We start from the raw sequence: 18,526 nt of genomic DNA, 5'->3' as shown, positions 1-18,526 counted from the left end.
AGAGTAAGTGATAGTAGGTTCATAATCTTTATTATTAACTTAGTCTTCCACTTCCAATTTTATCAGCACTGGATTAGCACCCATAATCCTCGTTTTATGATCCCAACTCTCAGAAAACAACCAATGCAGAACACCGACTCACACATCATTACATGTTCCAGCATTGTCCTAATAGAATAGACCCACCATTGCAACAAAGATATAGAAATATACATATTTCTTTAACAAATAGAATAAAAATATCTTAAATGCTTTTACATTGTCACAGGTATCTGCTTTGATGTGATCAAGGCCTGTTCTGGATTAATCTAGAATTTTTTTTTTTAAAGAAGCAGGATATAAAGTTATATTTGTTACTGTTAAATGTGTTAAAATATGCCATATTATTGACGATCTCTCTTCTTGTTCAACACATGCATGAGTAGTTCCATATGTCATGCATGTCTATTGGATGTGTAGTTTCACTACAGGACAAACCCCAGCAGAAGGAACTAGGGTCGCATAAAGACTCCAACTCCCAGAGTTCCCAGCATAGATGCTCCTGGTGGAGGAAAAAAAATACATTATACCACTGACCTTCTCTCTCTCCTGCCTATACATCTTCATTTCAGTTTCTTCCTCATAGTCTAATCAACTCTATTTTTCTCTTACCTGACCACAGGAGCATTCCTTTATCTCTACCCATCTCCATCTCTCATTCATGTTGTGTTCATAACATCTTGTAAATTTGTAATTACCAACATATGACTGCGAAATATCCACTTGTTTCAATAATAGGGCGGCAGGTAGCCTATTGGTTAGAGCGTTGGGCCAGTAACCGAAAGGTTGCTGGATCGAATCCCCGAGCTAACAAGGTCGTTCTGCCACTGAACCCACTGTTCTCCGGTAGGCCGTCATTGTAAATGAGAATTTGTTCTTAACTGACTTAGCTAAATAAAAAATCTGTGAGCTCAGTTGTTTGCCATTAGCCAATCAGCATTATCAACTAGTTCAAAGCACTAGAACGCTTTACAAGTAGTATTTTCTGAGTTTCCCACTTGTTATGAGTGCAGAATTCATCTCTTCCCCTCCCAGTCCCCTCTCTCCTACTCACCTGAGAGTTGGGGCAGGTTTCTGAGTGGGTTTGTAGTCGGTTCTGTGCGGTCATAGGCCACTCGGTCGTAGGCCACACCCAGAGCATTGCCAAGAGCGGCCCGTTGTGCCACCCCCAGCACTGCCCACTGTGCATTAGTTACCATGGCAGCATTGTCAGGACCCAGGGCATTCAGCTGGCTGGTTGAGAGTGCATGATCAGAATACAGAAGAGTATGGAGTGCTGGATTCCAAAGTCACCTATTTTTCTTCTGTAAACCTAGTAATTAGAAAACCTCAGTGGAACACAGCAGAGATAGAGAAGAGCCCCCAAAGCAAACTGGTTCTGGGAGTTTGTTCACAAACAAACCCCATAGAGCCCCAGGACAGCAACACAATTAGACCCAACCAAATCATGAGAAAACAAAAAAACAGAAAACTAGAATGCTATTTGGCCCTAAACAGAGAGTACACAGTGGCGGAATACCTGACCACCGTGACTTAACCAAAATTAAGGAAATCTTTGACTATGTACAGGTACAGACTCAGTGAGCATAGCCTTGCTATTGAGAAAGGCCACCGTAGGCAGACCTGGCTCTCAAGAGAAGACAGGCTATGTGCTCACTGCCCATAAAATGAGGTGGAAACTGAGTTGCACTTCCTAACCTGTCAAATGTATGACCATACTAGAGACACACATTTCCCTCAGATTACACAGATCCACGAAGAATTCGAAAACAAACCCAATTTTGATAAACTCCCATATCTACTGGGTGAAATTCCACAGTGTGCCATCACAGCAGCAAGATGTTTATTTATTTATTTCACCTTTATTTAACCAGGTAGGCAAGTTGAAAACAAGTTCTCATTTACAATTGCGACCTGGCCAAGATAAAGCAAAGCAGTTCGACAGATACAACGACACAGAGTTACACATGGAGTAAAACAAACATACAGTCAATAATACAGTATAAACAAGTCTATATACAATGTGAGCAAATGAGGTAAGAAGGGAGATAAAGGCAAAAAAGGCCATGGTGGCAAAGTAAATACAATTTAGCAAGTAAAACACTGGAATGGTAGTTTTGCAATGGAAGAATGTGCAAAGTAGAAATAAAAATAATGGGGTGCAAAGGAGCAAATTTAATTAATTAATTAAATACAGTTGGGAAAGAGGTAGTTGTTTGGGCTAAATTATAGGTAGGCTATGTACAGGTGCAGTAATCTGTGAGCTGCTCTGACAGTTGGTGCTTAAAGCTAGTGAGGGAGATGTGTTTCCAGTTTCAGAGATTTTTGTAGTTCGTTCCAGTCATTGGCAGCAGAGAACTGGAAGGAGAGGCGGCCAAAGAAAGAATTGGTTTTGGGGGTGACTAGAGAGATATACCTGCTGGAGTGTGTGCTGCAGGTGGGAGATGCTATGGTGACCAGCGAGCTGAGATAAGGGGGGACTTTACCTAGCAGGGTCTTGTAGATGACATGGAGCCAGTGGGTTTGGCGACGAGTATGAAGCGAGGGCCAGCCAACGAGAGCGTACAGGTCGCAATGGTGGGTAGTATATGGGGCTTTGGTGACAAAACGGATTGCACTGTGATAGACTGCATCCAATTTGTTGAGTAGGGTATTGGAGGCTATTTTGTAAATGACATCGCCAAAGTCGAGGATTGGTAGGATGGTCAGTTTTACAAGGGTATGTTTGGCAGCATGAGTGAAGGATGCTTTGTTGCGAAATAGGAAGCCAATTCTAGATTTAACTTTGGATTGGAGATGTTTGATATGGGTCTGGAAGGAGAGTTTACAGTCTAACCAGACACCTAAGTATTTGTAGTTGTCCACGTGTTCTAAGTCAGAGCCATCCAGAGTAGTGATGTTGGACAGGCGGGTAGGTGCAGGTAGCGATCGGTTGAAGAGCATGCATTTAGTTTTACTTGTATTTAAGAGCAATTGGAGGCCACGGAAGGAGAGTTGTATGGCATTGAAGCTTGCCTGGAGGGTTGTTAACACAGTGTCCAAAGAAGGGCCGGAAGTATACAGAATGGTGTCGTCTGCGTAGAGGTGGATCAGAGACTCACCAGCAGCAAGAGTGACCTCATTGATGTATACAGAGAAGAGAGTCGGTCCAAGAATTGAACCCTGTGGCACCCCCATAGAGACTGCCAGAGGTCCGGACAGCAGACCCTCCGATTTGACACACTGAACTCTATCAGAGAAGTAATAATATAATATAATAATAATATATGCCATTTAGCAGACGCTTTTATCCAAAGCGACTTACAGTCATGTGTGCATACATTCTACGTATGGGTGGTCCCGGGAATCGAACCCACTACCCTGGCGTTACAAGCGCCATGCTCTACCAACTGAGCTACAGAAGGACCAAGTAGTTGGTGAACCAGGCGAGGCAATCATTTGAGAAACCAAGGCTGTCGAGTCTGCCGATGAGGATGTGGTGATTGACAGTCGAAAGCCTTGGCCAGATCAATGAATACGGTTAAGATATCGTTTAGGACCTTGTGTGTGTGACCTGTTGTCACAAGAAAAGGGCATCCAGTGAAGAACAAACACCATTGTCAGTACAACCCATATTTATTTATTTTCCCTTTTGTACTTTAACTATAGGCATATCATTACAACACTGTATATAGACATATGACATTTGAAATGTCTTTATTCTTTTGGAATTTTTGTAAGTGTACTGTTCACTGTTTATTTCACTATTGTTTATCTATTTCACTTGCTTTGTCAATGTAAACATGTCTCCCATGCCAATAAAACCCTTAATTTGAAATTGATAGAGGGAGGCAGGGAGAGTGTACTCACAGCGAGGCAGTCTGGGGGGATGAGGGGTACGCTGGTCGGACTGAGGAATGAGAAGGCAGAGGGTCTGAGAGAAAGAAACTCTGACAAAGTCAAACCAGCTGGAGAAAAGTGAGATAAAGCAGAGAGAGAAAGAGAGAGGAGGGAGGAGAAATGGCTTACATTTTCAAATGTATTTCACAAAATAAGTGAGAGCAATAGTGTGTGAGAGAGAGAAAAAGAGGGGAACAGAGGAGTGTATCTGACCCATATTGTTGCCCAAACACAGCCAGGGGGCACTGTACCTCGCCCACCGACTGTACTGCCTCCCTATAGAGATATATAACACATTATAAAACAATCTCACGCAAATGTAGTAGAGTTAAAATGGTTATTCCATCAAATTTCAAATTATTAGAATAGTACACAACGCAGAACAGAACAACCAGGTTGAAGGTCAGTGGCCAAAGCCCGCGAACAGGAATATTCCAAGTTCAGAGAGAAGGGGGGAGTCAGATCGCTATGATCGCCAGGAACTTTACTTTTGGTGTCTATTTTTAATTGTTGCGCTACTGGTGCTGCCTGTTGATGTTAGGTAGGCAGCTACAGTAGCTGAATGATGTTAACATATTCGGGTTTTGTTTCATTAAATGTATTTTATTTAATCTGGGTGCTTGTGTCACCTACTAACACCCTGGTACTACCCGTAGCTCCGGTTCTCCTCAGTCCGAGAAAACACTGAGAGAAAGGTATCTGTTGCAGATTACTCCTTTGTAAAGTCCATAACGTGAAATAAATAAAACATCCCAATGTTAATGCTGTAGATATTGTTATAAGGGAGTGTGAGACTATTGAAACATGTAACTTTCAGCGTTGTATTGTTGTTATTAATATAGTTTACAGAGTGCTAAAAGTGCTGCTGTTGCTAGCTAGCATGCCAGTCTGTGATGCAGAAGGTTTGCTGAGCTGGTGCTGGCGTTGCATTATGGGAGATGGAGTTTGGTCCTCTACGGTCTGAACGGAATAGAGGCGATTTCATGTTGTAACTTGTTTATGTTGCAGTGTTTTTGTACATGAGTTGTTGTATTTTGGTACTGTCAACACTGAAAGCACCTAGCAATGTATTGGGGATGTGAGACAGGATATGTGTTTTACCTTTCTTCATGCTCCTGTGTAGAACAACTTGTCAGATGGTGCATTGGAGACTGATGTGTTCCTGTCTTTTCACAATACTATTGCAGATCAACATAAAAGGCTAAAAGACAGCCGTGGTGTCGCTCTTCATTTCTTGGTTCTCCTGTGGTACATAAGAAACCTGCTACACGCACGCACTGTCCTTGTCTGACCTGAAGGCATCAGTGTTGAGTTGACCAGTCTCCTCAGTGTTCAGACCACAGATGAACTGGTCCAGTCCCACCAACTCCACAGCTCCCAGTTCTCCCACTGTCTCATTAATACGCTCCACACAGCCTCCCTCTGCCAGGGACCAGACATGATCACCATTAGAGTCTAGTATTTAGTTAGTGTGTGTGTGAAGGTTCATATATACAGTACCTGTGGTTGTGTCCAGGAGCAGCGGGAAAGTGTCTCCAGAGTGTCCAGGGAGGAGAAGGGGAGGCTGGCCAGCTCAGTGAGGTTGAACCCCTGAGAGACACAGCCCAGCTGGAGCACCTGGCTCTCATTCAAACCTGACACTGGACACCAGGCCTGTAGTACAATATAGTACAGCACAGCTCAGAATGCACAGCTCACTCAATAGCAGAACAAAAAAAAGATCCTCACCCCTGCACTTGAGATTCTTCTAACTTCTGTGGAGTTGGATGAAATGGCCCCAAGATTTAGACATTGATCTAAGGTATGTTTCGGAACCCCCGTAGACTTGAAGAGGGTAAACTGATCTGTGCCTGAGCTTGGCCATCTACCTGGATGGCCTTCTCTCTGAGCACAATTAGTTGCTCGGCGCTGTAATCAAGGACCTCCCCCAGCATTTCCATGACAGAGGTGATTGTGCCGGCGTCCATCTTGGAGAGCTGGGCTGGGCTCCAGTAGACATTGGCTCCGCCCAGTTCCTCCAATAGTGGCACAGTAAGGCCCGCCTTCCCCTGAGGGAGAACTAGAGAGAGGGTCCAGGGAGGTTGTGGTAAATGTATTGTAATGTGCGTCTTTATTATGTTCATGTTCAAAATAATCCCACACACATTCTTATCTGCGCCTTAGGTGTGTGTGTTTCTCCTCTCTCACCTGCTCTCCTGCGCATGGGCATTACTTCAGATGTGGAGGTGAAGAGAGAGAAGAGTTTCCATCGCAGGGCTGAGAGGTCCGGACCCCTACTAAACTCCTGAGGAGGGTTAGGGACCGGAGGGCTGGGTAGGCTGTCCATCAGTTCAGACAGAGTCTCTTTCAGCCACGACTAGAGGGAAGGAAGGAAGGGAAGGAGGAAGAGTAGAGTTTTTAGAGCTGCTCTCTATTTGACCATTAGTACCTACCTCGGCCCCTCATACAATAGAAGAGGATCGCCTAAACATTCCAGTTGAGAAGCCTGTTAATAGTACTGACTGAGACTAAGGCATATTGATAAGAGTAACACCTCTCTCACCTGCGTCCCCTGCAGTAGTTTATTGGCCAGTGTTTTGGCCTGGGTCAGACCCCACTTCACCTCTGACCCCAGTGACATCAGGGTGTCCTTCAGGGCGTCGGGGGAGAACTGGGAGAGATGGAAAGGGGAAAGCAGCGTAACACCGGGACCCAGCGCACGCAGCAGCTCAGGACTGTTATCATCCACAGATAATGACATCACAGTGTTGAAGAGCTTCTTCTTCAGCTGGAAGAAGGAGGAGGGGAGAGGAAGAGGAGGGTTAAAAAATAAACACCACAGATTATTACCATAATTGTTCTCTGTAAAATCCCAACTTTAGTGATTCCTGAGTTATGAAGAATATAAACAACAACAACTTTGGAAATAGTGAGAGAGAGAAAGAGAGAGAGAGAGAGAGACTGGGGGATACCTTGTTGACTCCAGAGTTGCTACAGTCATCAAGTTGAGAGAGGAGGAGCCGGCTCAAGGAGGAGTTTAGGGTTGGGGCGTCGTCATAGAAACATGCCAGTGAGCCTAGTCTGGAAACATGCCAGTGAGCCTAGTCTGGGAAAGGGTCATAGGTCAAGAGTTAAGTAAAATACCCTACTGGCTATTCAGTACCGTGTTTAGTAAGTCATCCAACATCTGTTCTGAACTCTCCTCCCTTGTTTGTTTGTCATATTTCTGTGACTAAGCACTCGCTCATGCTCAAGGTACCAATGTGTTTCCTCCGACACATTGGTGCGGCTGGCTTCCGAGTTGGATGCGCGCTATGTTAAGAAGCAGTGCGGCTTGGTTGGGTTGTGTATCGGAGGACGCATGACTTTCAACCTTCGTCTCTCCCGAGCCCGTACGGGAGTTGTAGAAGCGGGAAGCAGAGTCCATGTTTGTGTCTGTTTCTTCAGCAGGGAGGGAGGTGAGGAGAGAGTGGAATCATTCTAATATCACACCTTTCGCTAAACGTAATTCTAATATTGTTTCTATCTATCGTGCATCCCTTTGTTCTCAGTAAAATACAACTTTTATTGTTGAAAAATGTCAGTTGGACAACGTGTCTCCATGTGAGCCAGGTCTCAGGGATACTGGGGTATATTCTTTAAGGCTTCCTCCTCTGAGGCTGTGAGCTCACAGCTGCCTAGCTACCGCCCTAGTTACCTGCCCCATGGAGTAAGCCCACTGGGGGTAAAGGAGAACATGCTGAGAAAAACATGTACTTTAATTGATATGTTATGTCAAGCTATTTCTCCATCTCTCGATCTTTCTCTCGGTTATATTTTCCTTTCTACCGTACTCTTTTCCTCCTCTCTCTCCACCCTCTCTCTCTCTCTGTCTCTCTCTCCTCCTCTCTTTCCATGTCTCTCTTTCAAAACCACTGCATTCCTATCATAGCTTCTGTAAAAGACTTTCCTCTCTAAGTCATTTGCATATGGCTTCTGGAGATTTGACTTCTCATTTAGGCCTTGAGGTGTGTCATGCAATCTGCCTGTCTGAGCGTGGTGATTCTGGGGTTTATGGTCATAATTACCAATCACAGAATTATTTGACTATATGAATATACATTGGTTACAAATTCCTGGGACTGTCTCCTTTAAATACAGTCCTGTCTATTCTGAATACCTTATTCATTTTAATTAGTTCATTAGTCAATTGTTAATACTCTGTCCTTGCACATTAGTGATGCATTTTTCACAGATTAACTATTCATAGATTGAAAATGTTTTTTAAAAAGTATTATAAGTATTATTCTGTGAGACAGATCATTGTTTACTTCAAAATGTAAAAATCAACACACTGTCAATCATTAGATAATGATGCAATTAACAGAGCAACAACACAACCAACATAGTTCTAACCATTATGGAGGTCACAACCAACACAGTTCTAACCATTATGGAGGCCACAACTAACATAGTTCTAACCATTATGGAGGTCACAACCAACACAGTTCTAATCATTATGGAGGCCACAACCAACATAGTTCTAACCATTTTGGAGGCCACAACCAACACAGTTCTAACCATTATGGAGGCCACAACCAACACAGTTCTAACCATTATGGAGGTCACAACCAACACAGTTCTAACCATTATGGAGGCCACAACCAACACAGTTCTAACCATTATGGAAGCCACAACCAACACAGTTCTAACCACAACCAAACCAAAGATAAATGTACTTACTGAATTGTGTTTTCTTTTTGAATGTGGAGTAGAGTATGTAACAGCAGTATGTTCAGCGGGAGAAGAGTGTATGTGTCCTCTCTCTCTCCCTCCCTCCTGGGAGGTTACCTGTAAAAGTGTCACACCAGGTGCATACGCTCTGTGTGTGTGTGTGTCTCATACAAGCCTGAGTATTGTGTGTGGGAATGATATGTTGGCCATGTTACAGTAATCAGGCCTTAGTTCACAGTCATTTTATGTCAAAGATAATCATTATCATACTACAGTCGTGGCCAAAAGTTTTGAGAATGACACAAATATTAATTTCCACAAAGTTTGCTGCTTCAGTGTCTTTAGATATTTTTGTTAGATGTTACTATGGAATACTGAAGTATAATTACAAGCATTTCATAAGTGTCAAAGGCTTTTATTGACAATTACATGAAGTTGATGCAAAGAGTCAATACTTGCAGTGTTAAACCTTCTTTTTCAAGACCTCTGCAATCTGCCCGGGCATGCTGTCAATTAACTTCTGGGCCACATCCTGACTGATGGCAGCCCATTCTTGCATAATCAATGCTTGGAGTTTGTCAGAATTTGTGGGTTTTTGTTTGTACACCCGTCTCTTGAGGATTGACCACAAGTTCTCAATGGGATTAAGGTCTGGGGAGTCATGGACCCAAAATATTTATGTTTTGTTCCCAGAGCCACTTAGTTATCACTTTTGCCTTATGGCAAGGTGCTCCATCATACTGGAAAAGACATTGTTCGTCACCAAACTGTTCCTGGATGGTTGGGAGAAGTTGCTCTCGGAGGATGTGTTGGTACCATTCTTTATTCATGGCTGTGTTCTTAGGTAAAATTGTGAGTGAGCCCACTCCCTTGGCTGAGAAGCAATCCCACACATGAATGGTCTCAGGATGCTTTACTGTTGGCATGACACAGGACTGATGGTAGCGCTCACCTTGTCTTCTCCGGACAAGCTTTTTTCCGGATACCCCAAACAATCGGAAAGGGGATTCATCAGAGAAAATTACTTTACCCCTGTCCTCAGCAGTCCAATCCCTGTACCTTTTTCAGAATATCAGAATATCTGATGTTTTTCCTGGAGATAAGTGGCTTCTTTGCTGCCCTTCTTGACACCAGGCCATCCTCCAAAAGTCTTCACCTCACTGTGCGTGCAGATGCACTCACACCTGCCTGCTGCCATTCCTGAGCAAGCTCTGTACTGGTGGTGCCCCGATCCCGCAGCTGAATCAACTTTAGGAGACGGTCCTGGCGCTTGCTGGACTTTCTTGTGCGTCCTGAAGCCTTCTTCACAACAATTGAACCACTCTCCTTGAAGTTCTTGATGATCCGGTAAATGGTGGATTTAGGTGCAATCTTACTGGCAGCAATATCCTTGCCTTGTGAAGCCATTTTTGTGCAAAGCAATGATGACGGCACATGTTTCCTTGCAGGTAACCATGGTTGACAGAGGAAGAACAATGATTCCAAGCACCACCCTCCTTTTGAAGCTTCCAGTATGTTATTCAACCTCAATCAGCATGACAGAGTGATCTCCAGCCTTGTCCTTGTCAACACTCACACCTGTGTTAATGAGAGAATCACTGACATGATGTCAGCTGATCCTTTTGTGGCAGTGCTGAAATGCAGTGGAAATGTTTTTTGGGAATTCAGTTCATTGGCATGGCAAAGAGGGACTTTGCAATTATTTGCAATTAATCTGATCACTCTTCATAACATTCTGGAGGATATGTAAATTGCCATCATATAAACTGAGGCCATGAGACTGTGAAAATGAATATTTGTGTTATTCTCAAAACTTTTGGCCACGACTGTATATCAGAGAGAAATACACTCTCAGAGAATAAATGTTTTGTGTCTTGGAAAAAGGCTTAAAATCTCTTTTACGTAATCTTTTCAAATGACTCAAACACAGGTGAACTTTCAAATACACGTTAACATGAAAACATCAAACCCTGAACCAGTGATTAGTTGCAACTTGTACCTACTCAAACATGAGAGACATGATATTTGTATATATATATATTTTATTGTTTAAATGTAACCTTTATTAAACTAGGTAAGTCAGTCAAGAACAAATTCTTATTTACAATGACGGCCTGCCCCGGCCAATTGTGCACCGCCCTATGGGACTTCCAATCACAGCCAGGTGTGATGCAGCCTGGATTCAAACCAGGGACTACAGTGACGCTTCTTGCACTGGGATGCAATGCCTTAGACCGCTGCGCCACTCGGGAGCATATCTGTGAGTGGACACACCAATCAAGGCCCTGTGATCTTGTTATTGTACGTCCATTCCACACATTGACCTTTAACTAACCTTCATGGAAGTTTAAATCCTTGGGATTACCCTATGGCATCATATCAACTTTGTAACATGGTAAAAAAAACAACCTTGTAGTGAGGTTTAGTCCTGTTTCATATCTTTGTGATTATCAAAGACTACTTAGGGCAGAAGCTCTCTCCATTCAGTGCTTCTCTACATTCAGTGAGGTAGTGGAATGTTTGCACAAATGACCATAAGAGTGAGATGCAGGTAAACAAATATTTGTATTTCTGAAGATGAAGAGATTGGGCAATGGATGGGAACGTCAGAATGACTAGGCCCTATATTCAATCAAGTAGCCTCACAGTAATATAAGTAATGTCACCATCTTTCCCTGTAACAGTGTGGCAGGCCAAAAGACACAGGGTGACTGGAGTTTGGGAAACAGCCGTGGCCATATTTGACTAAACATTACATAACGATATGAACACAATGGCATATGAATAACAAAGAGATCAAATGTTGTTCCACACTGCATTAACTAACAATTTCCTTGTTAGAAATATGACACAGGCTGAAAATGTTGACTTTATAAACTGGTCCTGAAATTGACTTTTTTTTATTATTATTTTTTTCATATACCTTTATTTTACTAGGCAAGTCAGTTAAGAACAAATTCTTATTTTCAATGACGGCCTAGGAACAGTGGGTTAACTGCCTGTTCAGGGGCAGAACGACAGATGTGTACCTTGTCAGCTCTGGGATTTGAACTTGCAACCATCCAGTTACTAGTCCAATGCTCTTACCTTTAGTTGATGATCCATACAGAATTGTGTGCCAGAGGGTTGAGTTCCCCCAGACAGAGCCTCAACCATTACTGTATACAAAAAAAAACTTATAGAGATTGGAAACTCACATAAAACATCTATCTATGAGGAACTCTTTAGGAGTGGTGAGTGAGTGGTGGGTGATGAACCTCAACCAATGGAAAGGTCAACAGACACAGCGGATCCAGATAGTGACACTGTTATGTACACAGCATGAGACCAATACGTTATAGAAACATCTAACATGGCCTACCATCAATAGGAGAAGGAGATTACTACCCTATAGGGCTGGGGTGAAATCTGAGCAGCTCAATATCAACACATAGTAGCCAAATTCAATAGGCTGTTAGTGTTCACAATGTTTACTCTTAAAACAGTGAGGGGAGTCTTTGATTTTAGTATGATTTTGTTTGTATATTACTGTGTATACTACTGAAATGTGAGTAATTGAATTGGACCTCTATTGAGTTTGCCAATGGCATTATTTGAGATGAACTGGGCACACAACAACAATAAAAGCCAACCCCTATCTCAAATATATACATTTGTTTACCTTTATTTAACTAGGCAAGTCAGTTACGAACACATTCTCACTTACAATGACAGCGTACCCCAGACAAACCCTCCCCTAACCCGGCCAATTGTGCGCTGCCCTATGGGACTCCCGTGATACAACCTGGGATCAAACCCGGGTCTGTAGTGACGCCTCTTGCACTGCGATGCACTGCCTTAGACCTCTGAGCCACTCAGGATCCCATAAATATAATCATCATGACTGGACATTAGGTGTACCAACAACTTTGACACAATAGTACTTCCCCTGTCTCACTGTTACATATGGCTACACACACAGCAGACTATGGTACTGTAGGTTACCACACGGAGAGGCCAGTTGTAAGGTTCTGTTCCTAAACCTAGCAGCAGATACCCTCCACATGGAGCAGGCTGCCTGATAAACAACAAGCCAGCTCACTGCAATCCCCCAGGACCCATCTCTAATTAGCAGTAATAATGACACTCATTAGGAAAAGGAACAGTACCTGCAGCACATTTACCAGCTTGTTCCTGCTTTAAAGACTTATTTGGCATTGTCATGCATGATGAGTTGCTGGCTAAAGCAGAAACGCTACGGCTACCAAGCTACATGCAAGGTGCAGTAGCCTGCTTCTCTGTACATGGACAACAATAGTTGAGTATCCATACAATGTAGCTAAATAAGTGGTGCATACTACAGAGTCTGCAGCAATGGCATTACAGGACAACTCACCACTTGCAGCCAAAGCCAGGGCCAGTGGCAGAAAGAGCCAAGACATCAGTTTACATTTCCAACGCTTGACTGACCAGAAGGTGGCAGCAGAACCAAAGAAGATAAAACTAACTGCCAGGAGTCCTGAGATATGCAGCTACTGCGCTCTTGCATATCTTGTTAGATCTCATCCTGGAGTGTTTGGTGCTATAAAATATGTGTGAAACTCAAACGAACACAGGCTGAAACAAATCCTGGACCTACATGAGTAGTAGTTGATACAGTCCAAAGAAGAAGCCTGAATGAGGAGGGATTGCTATTAATGAACTCGGTTTAACGTTACCCTTTTATCTGTGGATTAATTGTCGGAGTAGAGGACCTTGTGCATTTCAGGTAAAATAACAACCCAATGTTTATATCCCAGGACAAATTTCCTAGCAACAGAAAGCTAGCTATTGCCATAAATGTTTAATTATTTTCGATCTGTCCCCAAATTAATATAGGTGGTTCAGAGTTTGTTTTTATATGTCAACCTGCATGTCCTGAGCGTGTCTGACACCAGACTGCGGTTTCAGAGTCTACGAGCAGGTTGCTGTTTGTCATGAATCTTGCCCTGTATGTGTAACAGTGTAACTTCAGACCGTCCAGACACCAGGGTGTACAAAAAGTGCACGCTTGCTGTCTGTTCAGGATGTAATTTGAAGTAGGCTAGAGGCAGAGAGGGTAGGAAGTAGGGCTGCACGCACCGGTAGATAACAGTAGCCAGAAAATACTGGGCAGGTACCAAAGGATACAACCGCCAGGTGAGTTTTTATTTTCATTGTATCGGTTGGGTCGTTGAATGTTGTTACCGCTGTCTTTGATGGTGTTTCTAGACCTTGTTATGGAATTGTATCGGCCACGCTTGTAGACGTAGACTATATTATCTTATTTTGCATCAGAACCATATTTATTTGGATATATCATACTGTTCTGATAGCCTCTAGATTGTTTTTGACCAGACGATCGTCTGACCCAACTCGATAACCTTGTTGCGGTTTCAGAGTCTAAGCGCAAGGATAGGGAGCAGGTTGCCGTTTGTCATGAATCCTGCCCTGTATGTTTAACAGTATAACTTCAGACCGTCCCCTCGCCCATACCCGGGCGCGAACCAGCAGTGGTGGGCCGTCAGGGCCAGCAAGGCCTTCTCTGCTGGCCTAAACATCATCAGAATATAAAATATATATATTCCCACAAATATGTATTAAATTATTCCCCAGAGTAAGAGTTATACTCTTCATTTCATAGCGTTCCTCTTGGTTGCACTGCTTCCAGCCCCAGGTTGAGATTTGGAGGGCTGGTCTTTATGTTAGATCTTTTATCCAATCATATTCAAATCAAATCAAATGTATTTATAAAGCCCTTCGTAAACCAGCTGATATCTCAAAGTGCTGTACAGAAACCCAGCCTGAAACCCCAAACAGCAAGCAATGCAGGCTCGGAAAAACTCCCTAGATAGGCCAAAACCTAGGAAGAGACCTAGAGAGGAACCAGGCTATGAGGGGTGGCCAGTCCTCTTCTGGCTGTGCCGGGTGGGGATTATAACAGAACATGGCCAAGATGTTCAAATGTTCATAAATGACCAGCATGTTCAAATAATAATAATCACAGTAGTTGTCGAGGGTGCAGCAAGTCAGCACCTCAGGAGTAAATGTCAGTTGGCTTTTCATAGCCGATCATTAAGAGTATCTCCAGCACTCCTGCTGTCTCTAGAGAGTTGAAAACAGCAGGTTTGGGACAGGAAGCACGTCCGGTGAACAGGTCAGGATTCCATAGCCGCAGGCAGAACAGCTGAAACTGGAGCAGCAGCACGGTCAGGTGGACTGGGGACAGCAAGGAGTCATCATGCCAGGTAGTCGTGGTCCTAGGGCTCAGGTCCTCCGAGAGAGAGAAAGAAAGAAATAGAGAATTAGAAAGAGCATACTTAAATTCACATAGGACACCGGATAAGACAAGAGAAGTACTCCAGATATAAGAAACTGACCCTAGCCCCCGCCACATAAACTACTGCAACATAAATACTGGAGGCTGAGATGATACCCCCGGACAGGGCCAAACAGGAAGGATATAACCCCACCCACTTTGCCAAAGCACAGCCCCCACACCACTAGAGGGATATCTTCAAACACCAACTTACCATCCTGAGACAAGGCCGAGTATAGCCCACAAAGATCTCCGCCACGGCCAACCCAGACAGGAAGATCACATCTGTGACTCAACCCACTCAAGTGACGCACCCCTCCTAGGGACGGCATGAAAGAGCACCAGTAAGCCAGTGACTCAGCCCCTGTAATAGGGTCAGAGGCAGAGAATCCCAGTGGAAAGAGGGGAACCGGCCAGGCAGAGATAGCAAGGGCGGTTCGTTGCTCCAGAGCCTTTCAGACTGAAGCATTTCGTATACATTGTTTGTCTTCAGGAAGGCAGTGAGTTGCTGCGCAACAGCCTTTTCAAAAAAATTTGAGAGGAATGGAAGATTCGATATAGGCCGATTAGTTTTTTATATTTTCTGGGTCAAGCTTTGGCTTTTTCAAGAGAGGCTTTATTACTGCCACTTTTAGTGAGTTTGGTACACATCCGGTGGATAGAGAGCCGATTATTATGACTTCAACTGTAGGTCCTGGATGGCATGAAACTTGACCCCAGTGATGTACTGGGCCGTATGCACTACCCTCTGTAGGGCCTTAGGGTCGGATGCTGAGCAATTGCCATACCAGGTGGTGATGCAACTGGTCAGGATGCTCTCGGTGGTGCATCTGTATAACTTTTTGAGGATCTGGGAACCCGTGCTAAATCTTTTCAGTCTCCTGAGGGGGAAGGGTGTGCCCTCTTCACAACTTTCTTGGTCTGTTTGGACCATGATAATTTGTTGGTGATGTGGACACCAAGGAACATGAAACTCTCGATCTGCTTCACTACAGCCCTGTTGATGTAAATGGAGGCATGTTCAGCCCTCATTTTCCTGTAGTCCACGATCATCTCCTTTGTCTTGCTCACATTGATGTAGAGGTTGTTGTCCTGGCACCACTCTGCAAGGTCTCTGACCTCCTTCCTATAGGTTGTCTCATCTATGTCGGTGATCAGGCGTACCACTGTTGTTGTCAGAAAACTTAATGATGGTGTTGGAGTCATGCTTGGCCATGCAGTCATGGATTAACATGGAGTACAGGAGGGGACTAAGCTTGCAACCCTGAGGGCCCCCCGTGTTGAGGATCAGGGTGGCAGATGTGTTGTTGCGTACCCTTACCACCTCTCTGACAACAGTCTGAAACATGACACCTCATGACACGTACAGTCTGAGCTATATGCATAATAATTACTAATGAAGCATAAACACACTTCACAACTCTAATCAGGGCAAATGCCTCCCGACAGGCGCAGTGGTCCAAGGCACTGCAGTACTAGCTGTGCCACTAGAGATGCCACTAGATTTTCTGGGTTCAAGTCCAGGCTCTGTTGCAGCTGACCGCGACCGGGAGACCCATGGGGCGGCGCACAATTGGCCCAGCGTCTTCAGGGTTAGGGGAAGGATTGGCCGGCAGGGATGTCCTTGTCCCATCGCACACTAGCGACTCCTGTGGCGGGCACGTAGCCAGCTGTACGGTGTTTCCTCCGACACATTGGTGCGGCTGGTTTCCGGGTTAAGTGGGCATTGTGTCAAGAAGCAGTGCGGCTTGGTTGGGTTGTGTTTCGAAGGACTCTCGACCTTCGCCTCTCCCAATTCTGTACAGGAGTTGCAGGGACAAGACTGTAACAAGAAATTGGATACCATGAAAATTGGGGATAAAAAGGGGTACAAAAAATATAAAAAATGTTGAACATGAACAAAAATAAAAAATATTTTTAAAAAAATTAAAAAATGAATATAAAAACGAAAAATAGAAATCAGGTCCGATTAACTTCTTATGGTATAGGGGATGCTTGCGTCCCACTTGGGGAAAAAACTGGGAAAATGCAGCGCGGCAAATTCAAATAATGATATAAAAATCAAACATTCATTAAATCACACATGTAAGATACTCAATTAAAGCTACCCTCGTTGTGAATCCAGCCAACATGTCAGATTTTAAAAAGCTTTTTGACGAAAGCATAAGAAGCTATTATCTGATGATAGCACAATGTCAACAAAGAGAGTTGCATATTTCAACCCTGCAGGCGCTACACAAAACGCTGAAATAAAATATAAAACATGCATTACCTTTGACGAGCTTCTTTTGTTGGCACGCCAATATGTCCCATAAACATCACAATTGGTCCTTTTGTTCGATTAATTCCGTCCATATATATCAAATGTCCATTTATTTGACACGTTTGATCCAGAAAAAAACAGCTGCCAAAAAACGCAACGTCACTACAAAACATTTCAAAAGTTGCCTATAAACTTTGCCAAAATATTTCAAACTACTTTTGTAATACAACTTTAGGTATTTTTAAACGTTAATAATCGATCAAATTGTAGACGGGGCTATCTGTGTTCAATACAGCAAGTAAACAAATCATGCTCCTTTTTACGTCTTGCGCAACTCTCAATAGTGTAATATTGTTCCAGGATGTGCTTCTTCTTCGTTGCACAAATGAATAACCTCAACCAAATTCCAAAGACTGGTGACATCCAGTAGAAGTGGTAGGAACTGAAAATATCCCTTGGCAAAGACAACTCAGGGAAAAGTCAGAGGCAAAAATAATAATATTCTGAACAGTTAGTCCTCAGGGTTTTGCCTGCTACATAAGTTCTGTTATACTCACAGACATGATTCAAACAGTTCTAGAAACTTCAGAGTGTTTTCTATACACATCTACTAATAATATGCATATCTTATATTCCTGGCATGAGTAGCAGGAAGTTGAAATTGGGCACGCTATTTATCCAAAAGTGAAAATGCTGCCCCCTATACCTGAAGAGGTCCTATTAACGGAGTTATAGCCTGAATGTGTAGCCTATAATGAAGGGTAGGATTTGGTTAGAAATCAGACAAGTTGTAATTAAATTATTAACTAACCTCCAGGGAATTATTAAATAAGCAGCATTATAACTAAACCAGTTCCCCCTTTTGGATAATAGTTTTACATTTACATTACATTTAAGTCATTTAGCAGACGCTCTTATCCAGAGCGACTTACAAATTGGTGCATACACCTTATGACATCCAGTGGAGCAGCCACTTACAATAGTGCATCTAAATCTTTTTAGGGGGGTGAGAAGGATTACTTACCCTATCCTAGGTATTCCTTGAAGAGGTGGGGTTTCAGGTGTCTCCGGAAGGTGGTGATTGACTCCGCTGTCCTGGCGTCGTGAGGGAGTTTGTTCCACCATTGGGGGGCCAGAGCAGCGAACAGTTTTGACTGGGCTGAGCGGGAACTGTACTTCCTCAGTGGTAGGGAGGCGAGCAGGCCAGAGGTGGATGAACTACTTTCTACTACTATCTATTAAAGAGGAGCATCTTAAAGCACGTAGAGAAAATAAAGCATATCCAGCCCTCCTCACAGGAAAACCCCTACAGAAAGAATGTGTTAGCGCACGAGAGA

General features: G+C 43.5%; 1 long non-coding RNA gene across 1 annotated transcript; it reads right to left on the bottom strand.

Annotated features, from left to right (window-relative positions):
* Positions 1-12,249: 12,249 nt before the first annotated feature.
* Positions 12,250-18,190, bottom strand: LOC127915354 (uncharacterized). The gene is made up of 2 exons (XR_008091080.1): positions 15,141-18,190; positions 12,250-14,881 (listed from the first exon to the last, which is right to left on the bottom strand). It is a non-coding gene; the product is annotated as an uncharacterized LOC127915354 (long non-coding RNA).
* Positions 18,191-18,526: the final 336 nt, after the last annotated feature.

This window comes from Oncorhynchus keta, chromosome 34, assembly GCF_023373465.1.
Source record: "Oncorhynchus keta strain PuntledgeMale-10-30-2019 chromosome 34, Oket_V2, whole genome shotgun sequence".
NCBI classification, from domain to species: domain Eukaryota; kingdom Metazoa; phylum Chordata; class Actinopteri; order Salmoniformes; family Salmonidae; genus Oncorhynchus; species Oncorhynchus keta.
This window is presented reverse-complemented; position numbering and strand designations above follow the sequence as displayed.